Raw genomic sequence first — 14,618 nt, 5'->3', positions numbered from 1 at the left:
GGAGCCAGAAGAGAGAGAGAGAGACGTAAGAGAGGGGGAGGAAGAAAAAAAAAAAGGAAAAAAAAAACAGCCACAGTGCAACAGTCACCTGGCCGAGCGAGGGAGCGCGACTCCCTGGCCAACACAGGTAAATATGTCGTCTTTGGGCGGTGGCGGCTAGATTCGCGGCCTACGAAGGAGAGCTGTATGTGGGTGCCAGTTGACGGATTGGGGACTGCGACTGTGGCCTCTATTTCCCCCCCCACCCCTCCGCCGTCCACCAGTCGAGGCAACGAGCCTCGGATCGAACGTCCAAGATCCGGGGCTTCTGTTGCCCCACTGTCTGTCTCTTACCGCTATGCTTCCAATTGGCCCTCCCTTCTTTCTCCGACCTCTTCCCTTGCCCCGCCCCTTCGCTCGTGCGCTGCTTACCGGTGGGCCGGGGGTGGGGAGCCCTCCGAATGGCTGTTGGCCCCCCACGAGGTGATTGGAGGAGTTCTGCATCTGAAGGATGGCGTGTTATTTTGAGCGGTCTCTTGGCACCTCAAGCGTGTAGCCTCCCCCTTGCATAAGGCGGTCTGTGCCATGCCTAACCTTCTCAACTCCCAACTTGCCATTTCTAGTTTGCCTAATCCTTTGCCCGGGCATTTTTTTTTGGGGGGGGGGGGGATAGATAATACAGAGCAAACCATATGTTCTGAACGGATGACAGTGGTTGGCAGGATATGGGAAACTAGCAACTTGGTAACTGAAGCAATACTGATACTCCTCCACTTACAGCCACGATGGAGCCTGAAATTAATGTTTGCCAAGTGTGAAATTGGTTAAGTGAGTTTTGCCCCCATGTTGCGACTTTTTGTGCCACATTTGTTAAGGGAATCACTGCAAGTTGTGGAATTAATAAGACAGTTGTTAAGTGAGTCTGCTTTCCCCATTGACTTTGCTTGTCAGAAGGTCGCAAATGGCGAGCGCATGACTCCTGGACACTGCAACGGGGTCATAAATGTGAGTCGGTTGTCAAGTGTCCCAATGTAAATCAAGTGACCCATGGGGACACTACAACGGGTGGAAGGGTGAGAAATGGTCGTACGGCACTTTTTTCAGTGATCTGGTAACTTTGAACGGTCACTAAATGAACTGTTGTAAGTCGAGGACTACCTGTACTTTTGGCTTGAAGAAATTTCTGGAGTTGTGTGGGTAGAACTCTTAAACTCTCAATCGTTAGCTTGTTTATATTCAATTGATTTAATGGATCTAGAACAGACTCCCCAAATTCGGTGCTCAGGAAATGCATTAGAACTCTCCTGCCCTTCCCTGCCAGAATGGTCCAAATCTGACTCTGAATCATTGGGAGTTGAAGTCGGTCATATTTAGAGGATGCCAGGTTTGGGAAGTGCAGTCTGTAGAATTGTGGTCATTTCCCTTCACTTCATGGGAACTGCTCTGGCTCACTTTGTCCATGAACATGTGCTCCACAGATGGGACGAAAAGTCACCCTTCTCTTGCACTTCAATAATGTTCTGTGTAAATAACGGCACAGTTAGCCCTCAACTTATGACCACATTTGAGCCCAAAATTGCCACTGCTAAGCAAGGCAGTGATTAAAATGAGTTTTGCCTCAGTTTACAACCTTTCTTGCAACAGTTGGTATGTGAATCACTGCAGTTGTTAAGTTAGTAACAGGGTTGTCAATCTGGTTCCCCATTGACTTGACTTGTCAGAAGGTCACAAAAGGTGATCACATGACCCCAGGACACTGCAACCTCTATAAATACATGCCAGTTGCCAAGCGTCTGAATTGTGACCATGTGACCATGGGGTTGCTGCAACCATCAGAAGTGTGAAAAATAAGTCAGTTTTTTCAGTGCCATTGTAACTTTGAACAGTCACTAAATGAATGGTTGTAAGTCGAGGACTACCTGTATTTATATATTTTAATACATGTATCCCTTTTTAATGTATATGAATCATGTTTTGTGAAAAACATAAGTATAAAATGACATCGAGGCTTTGTAAAATGGCTTAAGTTTAAATTTTCTATGGAAGACTGGGTCAACCATGGGCCAATATGAATAATCCCTCCCCCCCAGCTGTAACTAAACTGTTATTAACATCCTGGCAGCATGTTAATGCCATTTCCTTTCTCCAGGGATATTCTCAGATATTGCAACAAGCAAAGATATGCTTTACACTATATGCTTTACACTTTCCCTATAAGGCATATATTTTTACTTAAATTTGTAATTTTGAAAATTGCTCAGCCTCATAAATGTATTACAGTATGAAATCACAATGATTTTAAGACTTTATAGTTTCTTAATTCTTGCTCATTTGTTTTCATGTTTTGTATTTTCATGTAATGAGTATTCTGCAATGGCTATAATCTTATGGACAGCTGGTTGCTATTATCTTTCAGCCATGGTGTTATTTTGGGTCAGCTTTTGTGATTTCTAAACTATTGCAAGAGTTGATAGAAATAGAGATGATAACTTGTATATGTCTTAATATGATTATCTTAGGTTGCATTTCTTATAGTCTTTTATTTATTTCAAGATATTACTAAATTCACTGAAATTTATTCCAAATAAGCCCAATTGAATTTGTAAACTTGGTGTGATTTGTCTGATCTGGAATTAGAAGGCAAAGTTTTTCAGAAACATTGAAATTTAAGCATAGGAGTATTGAATATATTTTAATAATACTATAGATATGAGAATTACTGTTATAGCACATTTGAATGATCATATTGACAGGATTTGCTGATTTTTTTAAAAAAATGTGCACATGCTGTAAGTGTTAAGGTTTCATTTTATTAAATACCAGTAACTTATTCTGTGTTAAATTTAGGGGTGTTTAGTTGACTGCAGAGAAGGTGGAAGTATTATAAATTTTTAATAATGTATCAATTTTACAAAAGGTGGAAACAGTTTTGAAATCAAATTAATTTAAGGTACTGATTTTTTTTTTGCAGCTATTTTTAGGATGTCTATAAAAGTACTATTTTCTCTAATAATATTTCTGTTTTTAGCTGACTAATCTTTGGTATTATTTCTCAATTTCAGTTCCATCTTTCTGTTTAGTTCAGTAGTAACTACTGTTTTTCTATTCTGCTTTAATTGTGTGGCTTTAATAGCCTTTTGCATATTTTTGAACCTCTGTCCTTTTTGCCTTGTCAGTGGAGAAGTTAGAGAGTGCTTTTCATTGCATGTTATGGTTTGATTTTAAAATATAATGAAAATACCTTCTTGCACACATTATCTATGTGCCACATCTATGACATAAGAGCATGAGGACTCAATGCATTCTATAGTTAGAGACCCCCTTTATCCTTAAGTATCACTAGAACTCAACTTTTGGGGTCTCCTCTAATAACTAGTATGTAAGCAGGTGTACTTTCAGATAGTACTCCTCAAATTATGTGTATTTCATTCTGGTTTTATGATGTTAAGTATTGTTTTTACTTGCCTGAGATCTACAGTGAAGTAAAAAGGTAAATTGATTTTTAAAAACTTTTCAAATATAGTAGAACATAGATATTTTATTTTCAATCCAACAGTATTTATTTATTAAATTTCTATGCTTTCCATCTCATTGTTGAAGGAACTCTAGATGGCGTACTTTTCCCACAGAAACAAATGGCATATAATATCTGTTAATTTTTTATTGAATAAATGATTGCAAGGTCATTTTTTTAGTTCAGTTGCATCACTTTTACATTTAATGTTGTTTGAACATTGATGCATCCACATATCTAAAGAAAAAAAATATACGGATTGTACTTTTTTTCACAACTGTAGATTAAACAAAATTGTTGTTCGAAGAGGATGTTTTCCTCTTGGCAATTCTCTTAGATACCTTAAAAGATTGATACATCCTCAGTGGAAAGTTTTGAGTGTAGGTGGGGTTGTTTTTTTCTTCTTCCTTCAGTAGAAACTGCCCCACTGACAGATGCATAGTGTTGGAGTCTAGACAGAATGGAATATGAATTTGTGGAAACAAGTCTGCACTATAGATAAAATGCTTTTCTACATGTTTTGAGAGATTTTCAGTTGGGAGAACTGTTCTATTTACATATGCAACATCTTCAGCTTGACAATCTAAGTATTTAGGGTGGTATATTAGCTTCTAATATGCACTGTGTTTCATTGTTTGACTTCTTGGTTTGGTTACTTTTTAATGAGAACATTGCTGCATAAATCTTTTAAGGAAATTGTATTAGATTTCCATTGTGTTATGAAAGCTATACTGCATTTAGCAATAGACTTGAGGAATCTATTGACCTCTGCAGCCTAAATAAAAGGTACCCATTTTCCCTTAAGGATATGTCTGGAAAATAATACCCTGTTTCTCCAACAATATGGCCTCCCACAATAGGAAGTCCCAGCATGTTTTATAGGCATGAAATGAAATTAAGCCCCTCCCCCCAAATTAAGGCCTATATTAAAACATGCGAAATGGGGGGGAAATGGCGGGGGGGGGGCTTGCTGTTAGGAAGTACTTTTGTTGCACACCCGGATATGGTGCTGCCTGCGTTGACCCTGATACAAAGTGCCCCACCAACGCCAAGGTCAACATCCAAGCCATCGCCGCCCGCCCTAAGATGCAAGGGGGGGGGAATTAAGTCACCCCCGAAAAGACGGCCTAGCCGTTTTTTGGGGGCTCAAAAAAAAAAAAAAAAGACCCGGCCTTATTATATGAGAAACACGGTATCCTAATATGAAAGATCACCAAAATTATTTAGAAATTCTAGTACAAAGAATACATAATTTTGCTGAGCACGAACACGGGGCTAAATTTATGTTGCCTTTCAAAGTAAACAGTTCTATTAAGAATATTTCCCCAGCAGCTCTAACAGAATACAGCACAGTTGAGTTTGTTGGCATTTTAACCGTTGTGCAAATTACAGATAAAGAAATAAGGAGTGCAGCAATTTTTTTTAGATAATAACTCACTTAACAACTGCCTTAGTTAGCAATGGAAATTCTGCTTCCAATTATGGTTGTAATTCAAGGACTACCTGTACTGTCCCTTAAAACGTTTATATTTGATTTATGGAAACTTTGTTATGGTGCAGTAAGAATGATGACATAATTAAAAACTACATTCTTTGAATATTAAAGCATACTGTAGCTTGTTGTAATGCCATGATTTGGTTATATCCTGACTCTGTTCTCAAACTGATTCTTTGGTTAAAATATATTAGTGTTTATATAATGCTCTTTTTGACAGCAACTTTAATATTCCTATTCATGTTTGAAAGTAACTGAAAGTGAAGTGCATTTAATCCTTGGTATAGCAGGCCTTGATTTAGAGAACTTTGCATATCATAGACATATGTTTTGTTCACATTTAAGTCCATTTAATCAAGGATTTGTCTATTAAATGGAAGTTTCATATTGTTATTGAAAACAATTATAATTATGCAAATATACATGATGAATTTGGATATGACTTACACTCAAATGGTTGGTTAAATAGAATTGTTATTTTGATGTCATATTAGAGAATTGGCATTGAGGATTTGGAATGGTATTTTTTTCTTGGTTATGTAAAGCTTATCCTTGTTAATTTCACAAATACTGTGTGTTCTCTTTATGTCTCTCTCGTCCACTGTATCTGATATCATGGCATATTGTTTTAAAATGTTTGCTATATTATATAATGCCAAACATTGGGTTAATTTGATGGTCAGACTCTGTTCTGTACAGTTTCATAAAAATTAATTTATATCTATAAAAATAAGCTAGCTGATAACATGTAATACTCTTTCATACTAGTATACTTCTTTAAGTTTAGCTCTGCCTGCATACAGTTTGACTATACTTAAACTCTTCTTAGAGGCTCCATTGATGAAAAATGTTGCCTTTTAGCATGCATGTATTCTTTAAGTATGTTTTAGGGAACAGATTTTATACTATATAAGTTTGGCTGAGATACACTTAATTCTTCCTTCTTCTACTAATCTTTTTCAAACATTTCTCTTTTCTTTGTTGTTTTAAACTACTTAATTTAAATAAACATGTAAGGATCTAAGTAAACTCTAATAAGAATAAAATTGTTTAAAATAAATGGTTTTGTTGGTCTCATAGATGTCACTTCTTGGCTAGTATTTTAAATTAGTAATGCACCGGCTGCTAAATTAACATTACTTTCTTGTTTCTTGATTTTTTTAATGCCTATATGCTTATATCGTGTACATAACTTAATTCTGATTAGTCAAACCTCATCATTGGACTGCTCAATCATAAAAATTACAGTGGGATTTGTGACCTGTTGTCTACTTATCTGTTGATGGCTGACTTGTCTGAATGCCAGGCTTTTAGCAATTCTTTTTCATTTTTGCATCTAGCTTGGTCTAGAATGCTCAGTTTCCCAGTTAAAACTATGGTTGAATCTGTCCATATGTTGCAAGATTTCTTTTCTATTGTAATTTTATTAAAAATTATAATTTATAACAATACAAAATTCAATGATTCTTGCAATGTTTTGTAAAATTCTGCCGGAAGTCCATCTGGGCCTGGTGCCTTTCCATTATTTTGTTTAAGTGCTTCAGTTAACTCCATCATCGTTATATTGCTTTCTAACATTGTTTCAATCTCTTTAGCTATCTGGGGTAAATTAGCATTCTGTAAATACTGTTTAACTCTTTCCTCATCAATATTCTCTTGTATGTATAGTTTCCCATAAAAATCTCAAATAATTTCCTTCTCTTTACTACCATAGCAAACTTGGCCTTGGTCATCTATTAATTGCAATATTTTCCTTGATTCTTTCTCCTTTCTCAATTTATATGTTAACCATCTACCTGGTTTATTTGCATCTTCAAAATAGTTCTGTTTGGCACCTCTAATTTTTTGTGCTAATTCTTCTTTTTCTATTAGACCCATTTTATGTTTGGTTATATCCATTTTTAACTTAATGTCCTTTCTCTACAAAAATTTTTTGTACCATAGCCGCCAGCAAAGGCAATGGACAGACCCAGTGGCCAATTACAGCGTAAGGTGTTGGTACCCTCTGTCCCTGGGGTGGTAAATCTAGTAAAGAATCTGGGTAATTGAGCATTGAGAAGAGTAGCAAACAAATCTACTACTGGCAGCCCAAATCTCTGAGTAATTTGAATAAAGAACAAAGGATGCAGACTCCATTCCGTGTGGTCAATGGTAGCTCGGCTGAGCCAGTCTGCCTGCACATTATTCGAGCCAGAAATATGTTCAGCTCGGATGGACAGAAGGTGATGCTCTGCCCATCTTCCCAAAGTCTCCGCTTCTGCCATAAGGGATTTGGGCCTCCTGTCTGTTAATAAGAGGTTTTGTGGCTACATTGTCAGTTATGACAAGAACATGCAAGCAGAAACCTGATGCGAAAATTTCCTAAGGGCTAAACGAACTGCTCTTAGCTCCAACCATTTTATGTTATGTACCTGTTCCTCAGCAGACCATAAGCCTTGGGCCATGTGAGACTCCAGATGAGCTCCCCATCCTGATGAGGCATCAGTCGTGAGGATGAGTCTGTCCTCCACCTTGAAGGATTGACCCTTGGAAATGGCTCTGGAGAGCCACCAATGAAAGGAAAGCAGCACTTGCTTGGTCAACTTCACCTTCATTAAAGAATGACTCTTACCGGCCTTCTGGTGAGGCAATAAAAACTACTGAAGGCCCCTGGCATGAAGCCTGGCCCAGGGAACAATACCAATACAAGAAATTTATTACCCAAAAGTTGGGAGAGATGAGCTAAAGGAGTAGAACTCTTACTTCATATAATCCTAGCCAATCCCTGCAGGTTGTCTTGCCTTTCCTGGGAAAGGAAAACCTGACACACTCCTGTGTCAATGATGGCCCCCAAATGAAGTAGACAAGTTGATGGAGTGAATTGGCTCTTTTTTTAACGTTAATAGAGAAACCAAGATCCTGCAGCACTGAGATTGTGACCTGCAGGTCCCGCTAAACCCTTTGAAAAGAAAATAGAATCAAAATGTCATCTAACATTGCAGATGCACTGGGAAGGAACGAAGATGCGCTGATAGGGGAGCCAAAACTTTGGTGAAAACTCTAGGGACGGAAGATAACCCAAAGGGGAGAGCTCTATATGGATAGTGCTGCAAAACCTTAAGAACTTCCTATGGGAAAGACAGATAGGAATATGTAAGTAAGCTTCCGTCAAATCAATGGACGTGAGGAAGCCCCCCTGCCTAACGTTCTTCAGAATGGTCTGGAGGGAATGCATCAAGAATTGTCCTCCACCCCACCCCACCCCGAGGCCTTGAGGATAATGAAGATTCTGGAGTAAAACCCCATCCCCTGTTAGTCCAGAGGGACGTTTTGGATGGCTCAGAGTTCAAACAGGTGCTGGATAGCTGACTCTATGAGCCCCCTTCTCCATGCTGCATTGAGAGCCTAGGATGGGTTGACTCCTTCCTATGACATCATTTAGCTGAGTCTGTACTAAGATATAAAAGCCAGCCCCCGGGAGAGACCCCAGCTTTTGACTCAGCTCTTTTCACTCAGTAGCTGTGTCTCTGAAAGCGTTCTGTTAGACAGCACTCACAGCGATCTTTAGTACTTTTTTTCTCACTTCAAGCAGCTCCCAGGGCAGCTGCTCTTCCAGGAGAGCAGGTCTCTCTCTCCTGCAATGTTGGGAGCAGCGTTACAGAGCTCTGTGTAGGCAAGCTGGGCAGCGTCTGTAGACCTCCCCCATGCCTGGAGCGATCGTAAAAACGATCGGCAAACTGATAAGAGCACAAGCCAGCTGATCGTGTGGCTGGTTTCTGCATTTTCCCCTAGCTGAGTTCGCTCGGGGCTCTGTATAGCCTAAGGAGCGATTCTTCGATCTTGGAGCCTGTTTTCCTGTAGTCAGTGGCCATCTTGGATTCAAGCCTTCCACCATGAGGTGAGTGGCCATTTTGTAAGCCTGGGGGCCATTTATACCCTAAGGGGCTTAATAGAAAAATTTCTAAACAGCTTCTTTCCAACGCAAGAGCCTTTATTCTACAAATGGAGCAAGATAAGGCTCAGGCAGAGCTTTCCCCCCCAGTGGAACAGTCTCTTAACCAACAGTCTCTCTTTGACCAAAATCTTCAATCCCAATAAGAGAAAAAGACGTAAGCAACACACCCAATCAGTCCAGAGAGAGGTGGCTGCTAAAATCAAAGCTAAGGCTCTAGCCCCTAAGAGGGCAACTCAGGTCGAATTGACGGCAGAGAAGCGCAGACATGCAGCTCTAGAGAGGCAGTTCAACAGAACTATTCAACAGAAGGGAGTGCAACTACAGCATGTTTCAGGTGATACTCGTGGGCCCCAACCAAGCCCTCCCAGGGGAGGAGAAGTTATCTATGAGCCTTTCCATCCTCCATCCTGGTCTCCTGAGGCTTTTGCAGTACAATCAGATCCTCTTAGCAGATCTGGGCCTTATTTCCAACAGGCTTCTGTGCCCTATGCTCCTCCCCATCCCTCCAGGCCTCGAACCTCTCCTCAATCTAGTCCTGAAGCCACCTTCACTCCCACAGCAGCGGGTCTTTGGACTTCTGCCTCTATCTGTGAGCATAGACCAAGGGATATCCAAGATGTTGTCTCATTAGGCAGGGATTGGCTGAAGGCTTCAAGCAAATTCTTCAACCTCTGGAAAGGGTTCAGGCCCTTCTCCCTTCTCAATTTATAAGTTCCTTGCCTTATCATCCTGATTTACACAGGCCCCAGGACCTCAGGGTCCATTCTTCTCTACCAGAATGGGAGGAGGTTGGTGAGGAAGGAAGGCCTTCACCATCTGAACACAGTTACTCTTCTCATTCAGAGTGTGAAGAAGGTGAGATTTTTGACCAAAATCTTTCAGAGAAAGAGGATTCTCGCCCAGAGCAGACATCCTCTGCATTGGTCTTCAAACCTACTCTCTTCAGGCCATTACTCAGCAAGGCCTTGGTCACTGCCAAGCTGTCGCCAGAGGAAGTGGCTCCCGAGCCACAAGGAAATCCCTCTAGCCAAGGGGATTCGCTCTTCTCCAAGCCTGTAGTGCATGCAGAGATTTTACCTTCTCCCATTTTGTTCCTGGACATGGTCAAGGAACAGTGCACTTCTCCTTCGGCAGGTCCTCACCCATCTTCTCTGGATAAGCGTTTCTACAATGTTAGCGCAGCTCTGGACAATGCCCTGGCAGTGCCTTCTGTTGACATTCCGGTTCTGGCCTCGTTCTCATCTTCTGGCACTCCCACGGAGCCGGAAGATATCCTGAAACCAGATGATAAACGCTCCGAACAGACCCTCAAGTGCAATCACCAGGCCACTGCTTGGGCTGTTTGGGCTTCAACAGCAGCATCCTTTTTCACGAGGGCATCCATACGGTGGCTGCGCCAACTCCAGAATAGATTGCCTCACCAAGACCTTAATAAGATTATTGCAGTGGCGGAATTCACTGCGGATGCCACTCTCAATTCCGCCAAATTTGCATCCAAGGCCATGGCATCTTCTGTAGCAGCAAGAAGACTTTTATGGCTCCGAAACTGGCAGGCAGAGTCACACCAAAAATGGAAGCTGGCTTCAGTTCCATTCGCAGACGATAAGCTTTTTGGCGATGCTCTGGAACCTTATCTCATTGAAACTAGAGATAAATGTAAAATTCTCTTCCTCTCTGAAGAAAGCCGACTATCGCCCTGCTCCTTATCACCCTCCTGCCTTCCGAGCGGAGACCTCATCTCGTTTCCCCTGCTCTCACAGGCCGTACTCCCAACGCCAAGACCAACAGGCAGAAGCATCTGGCAGGCAACAACCTTCTACTGGTAAACAGCCTTTTCGGGGGGGAGGGGGTTGTTCCTTTTGTCGCTCTAAGTAATCCCTCGTTCTCCCCACCCATCAGAGGTCGCCTAGCCTTCTTTCCCTCCAAATGGGAGGAGTCAATGACGGACGCCTGGGTGCTCAGCACTATTAGGTCAGGGTTACATTGGACTTCCTGACGCCACCCCCCAAAAAAATTTCTGATCTGTCCTGTCTCTCGGGACATTTCCAGGCAAGCCCTCATGAATCAGGCCATTCAGCACCTTCTTGAAATCAGGGCTATTAAACCTGTTCCCCCCTATCAACAGGGACGTGGGCTTTACTCTTGCCTTTTCATCATTCCCAAAGCCTCAGGGGGGTGGCGAGCCATCTTTGATCTAAAATTTCTCAACCAATTTGTAAAATACAGGTGATTTAAAATGCAGACTCTGCATTCTATTTTAGAGAGCGTTTGGGATGGCGACCTCCTCTCTTCCATTGATCTCACTGAGGCTTACCTCCACATCCCAATTTGGCCTCATCATCTCCAGTTTCTACGTTTCTGTTATCAGAATACTCATTACCAATATTGAGCACTTCCCTTCGGCCTCTCATCGGCTCCAAGGGTCTTCACAAAGGTCCTGGCAGCATTGATGGCATCTCTGTATTCTATTCCAGTGAGGATCCAATGCTACTTGGACGACATTTTGATTCTATCCTCTTCCACCCTTGTGGCCCATCGGGATCTGCAAATTACCCTGTCATGTCTCCAGAGCCATGAATTTTCCATCAACACCAAAAAGAGCCAGCTCTCTCCCACAACCAAATTGCAACACTTGGGAGCAGACATCGATCCCATGTCGTGCCAGGTTTTCCTGTCCCCAGCTCGTGGAAAGAGCCTTGCAGAGATCATCAGCCAGATCCAGCAACATCAAATTGTTCCCCTGTCGCTGCTGTCCAAACTTCTGGGGAAGATAGTCTCCTGTATTGGCATTGTCCTGTTGGCTCGGCTCCGCTCCTGACCCCTCCAATGGTTCCTGCTTCCCTACCAATGAGCAGGAACCAGCCACTCATCCATCAAGGTCCCACTCCCACCACAAATCCAGAGATCTTTCAGTTGGTGGCATTCCCCGTCAATTTGGAGGGGACTCCTGTTCAGGGACCCAGACAGGCTAGTGATAACCACTGATGCCAGCCTCCTGGGTTGGGGTTCCCATATGCAGGGCCAGATAGCTCAGGACGTTTGGTCCAGATCAGAGCAGACCCTTCCCATAAATTGGCTAGAGCTCAGAGCCATTTTTCTGGCTCTCAAGCATTTCAGGCAATCAGTGACTGGCTCTCATGTTCTAGTCCTTACAGACAACATGGCCGCAAAGGCCCATGTCAACCGGCAAGGGGGAACGAGGTCCAAAGCCCTTATGAGAGAGGCTCTACGGTTGGGGTTATGGGCAGAGAAACACCTGTTGTCAGTCTCGGCGGACCACATCTCCAGGGTCGACAACTCCCAGGCCGACTGGCTCAGCAGGAGCTTAGTCAACCAGGCAGAATGGTCCATTCCTCCGTCTCTATTCAGGGATCTTTCCCTCAGATTAGGAACACCAGAGGTGGATCTCTTTTCCACTCCTCAAAACACCCAAGTCACCAGATTCTTCACCAGGTTTCCTTGCCAGGGAGCGGAGGGGACCAATGCTCTTCGGTGCAGATGGCCTAAGGGTCTCCTCTACGCCTTTCCCCCGCTTCCCATCATTCCGGCAGTAATTCGGAAGATGTTGGAGGAACGTGCGGAGCTCCTCCTCCTGGCACCCTATTGGCCAAGGAGGCCCTGGTTTGCGGACCTGGTCAACCTATCGGTGGCTTCTTCTTGGAGGATCCCAGCCCATCTAATCTCCTTTCACCAGGGGGCCCTGCTCCAGCCAGAGCCCCACTGGTTCAAGCTGACCGTGTGGCACTTGAGCGGCAGCGGCTAGAGGAGGCTGATGTTCCAGAAAGGGTCATCCTCACTATCTTGGCATCTCGCAAACCTTTTACAAGGCGCATCTATGATGCTACCTGGAAGGGTTTTTCCCGATGGTGCCTCAGGGAGGCTCTTGCTCCTGCTTCAGCCCAGTTGGCAGAAGTTCTTAGCTTCCTTCAGCATGGGCTGGAGAAAGGTTTGGCCCCCAACACCTTACGCAGGCAGGTTGCGGCTCTCTTGATCCTTTCATGGGATTCACTTCCTTCCTTATCCCATCACACTTCAGTCAGGAGGTTTTTGAAAGGGGCTTCCAACCTGCACTCTCCAGTGGTTCACAGGTATCCTTCCAGGGACCTTCATATGGTCCTTAATGCCCTTACAAAGCCCCCCTTTGAACCCCTTAGAACAGTGTCTCTCCGTTTCCTGACTCTGAAGGTAGTGTTCCTTGTTGCCATCACTTTTGCCAGGAGGGTTTCCGAGCTTGCTGTGCTTTCCATCAGACAGGACCTTTGTTCCTTTCACGATGATAGGCTTGTTCTTCGTCTGGATCCCTCATTTATTCTGAAGGTTAACACTTGGTTTCACAGGTCCCAGGACATTGTTTTGCCTGACTTCTGTCCTCTCCCGCACCATGACTTAGAGCGGCAGTGGCACACGCTAGACATAAGAAGGGGCCTTAGAATATACATTAAGCACACTTCCTCCTTCAGGAAGTCGGAAGCCATGTTTGTTTCCTTTTCCCCTTCTCACTTGGGGCACAAGGCCTCTTCTCCTATTAGCAGGTGGGTCAGGTCTTGCATTGAGCAGGCCTACAAAGCTGCGGCCCTTCCAGTTCCCCGAAATCTGACGGCGCACTCTACCACAGCCACTTCTGCTGCCTGGGCGACCAAAGCATCCTTGGAGGAGATTTGTCATGCGGCCACGTGGACATCCCTGTCTCCTTTCATCAGACACTACCATCTGGATGCTTTTGCCTCGGCGACTGCAGCCTTTGGCAGACGGGTGCTTCAACAAATGGTTCCACAGTCGATGTGATGACCCGGACGAGGACCCGCCCATGGACATGCAAGCTTTGGTATATCCCATCCCGGGCTCTCGATGCAGCATGGAGGAGAATGGGCGTTGGTAGACGTTACTGTGAACGCCCTTTCTATCTATGCTGCGAGAGAGCCCAACCTCTCCCTTGATTCGTCCGGAGAGGGAAAGACATATTTCTGTATTTATTTTGGGCTTTCAGAGACACCTTTCAGTCTGTCAAGTATCTTCGTCAAAGCTGGGATCTCTCCCGGAGGCTGGCTTTTAAATTTTAGTACAGACTCAGCTAAATGACATCATAGGAAGGAATCAACCCATCCTGGGCTCTCTTGCAGCATAGATAAAAAGGGCGTTCACGGTAACTTCTACCAATGCCCATTCTCCCTGAATCCCTAGAGATCGGGTAGGAAATGAAGAACTTCAGAGGAGTGGAGTAGAACTCAAGTGAAAGACCCGATCTTACAGAGTTTAACACCCAGGCATCAGAAATTATCTCTCCCCATTTGTCAGCTAACCAAGCTAATCGACCTACAATGGGGAAAGAATGGGCAATGCTAGCATAGTACAGGCAACTTTCTCCTTCTTGAAAGGGCCGTTTGGCCCAGAACTGCTGTCTGCCCTTGCCTGAACGATCTGGAGGAGGTCAGGACTTTGGTAAGAGGCCTTGGCTATATGCTGGAAGCTGGAACGAGATTCACCCCTGAACGAAGGGCGCTTGAAATATGGAGTAGTCAGATGTTCTGCTCTCTTGAAAAGGGATGGAAGCACCTTCCTTTTATCTTTGGTTTTGACCAGGAATAGTTCCAAGGCTTCCCCAAAGAGTTTGTCTCCTTGAACAGGAGTTGAAGCCAGCTTCTACTTCCTTCTTCCATCAGCCTTGCCAATTGTGCAACCAGCACATGTGTCTGGCA

The 14,618-nt window shown here is 43.6% G+C and overlaps 1 protein-coding gene across 11 annotated transcripts in view; it reads left to right on the top strand.

Moving 5' to 3' along the window:
- Nucleotides 1–14,618, top strand: part of PHF3 (PHD finger protein 3) — a 74,522-nt gene continuing 59,904 nt past the window's right edge. For all 11 annotated transcript variants that reach the window (XM_087945254.1, XM_087945251.1, XM_087945223.1 and 8 more), the window contains exon 1: nucleotides 1–127. The gene's annotated coding sequence lies outside the window, so the exon portion shown is untranslated. The remainder of the gene's footprint in view (nucleotides 128–14,618) is intronic.

This window comes from Notechis scutatus, chromosome 1 (genome assembly GCF_049901735.1).
Source record: "Notechis scutatus isolate UNSWTSFEM ecotype Mainland chromosome 1, rNotScu1.2, whole genome shotgun sequence".
NCBI classification, from domain to species: domain Eukaryota; kingdom Metazoa; phylum Chordata; class Lepidosauria; order Squamata; family Elapidae; genus Notechis; species Notechis scutatus.
Note: the sequence above shows the minus strand (reverse complement) of the source record. Positions and strands in the feature narration are given on the sequence as shown.